The sequence below is a fragment of the Nematolebias whitei genome, chromosome 1, assembly GCF_014905685.2.
Source record: "Nematolebias whitei isolate Nwh7 chromosome 1, NemWhi1, whole genome shotgun sequence".
Lineage (NCBI taxonomy): Eukaryota > Metazoa > Chordata > Actinopteri > Cyprinodontiformes > Rivulidae > Nematolebias > Nematolebias whitei.
In genome coordinates this window covers 68,213,282-68,213,705 of record NC_056498.1, presented here as the reverse complement: position 1 = coordinate 68,213,705, position 424 = coordinate 68,213,282, and positions in this window count along the sequence as shown.

Below are 424 nucleotides of genomic sequence, written 5' to 3'. Positions count from 1 at the left end.
AAAAACACAAAAAGAAAACGGAACAATGGAGGCTGATGAGGAAGCGGGAAAGAATAACCGCCCCGCGGTTCAACAAGAACTAAACACCATCGGGGGGGGGGGGGGTCCACAGGGCACCAGGACCGCGGCGGGTCTTTATACAGGGGGGTGGGTCAGCATCTTTGTTGGGGGCAGGTGCTCTGGCTGTAATTAAATTATGACTGACTGAACGGTAAAATGTTAAATAAGTAAGACAGATATTTTGTGTTTAGTGTGTAACCTTTAGGCCAGTTGCAATAAATCAATTAATTGCATGATAAATTAAAATTGACCTAATTTTCATTTATCAGTTTTATCCTTTCTTCTTGTCTCTCTCTTTCTACTGAAGACACTGGATGACAAAAGGCTCAACTCCGGTGCTCTTCAATGACCCCTCCTTCTCTTC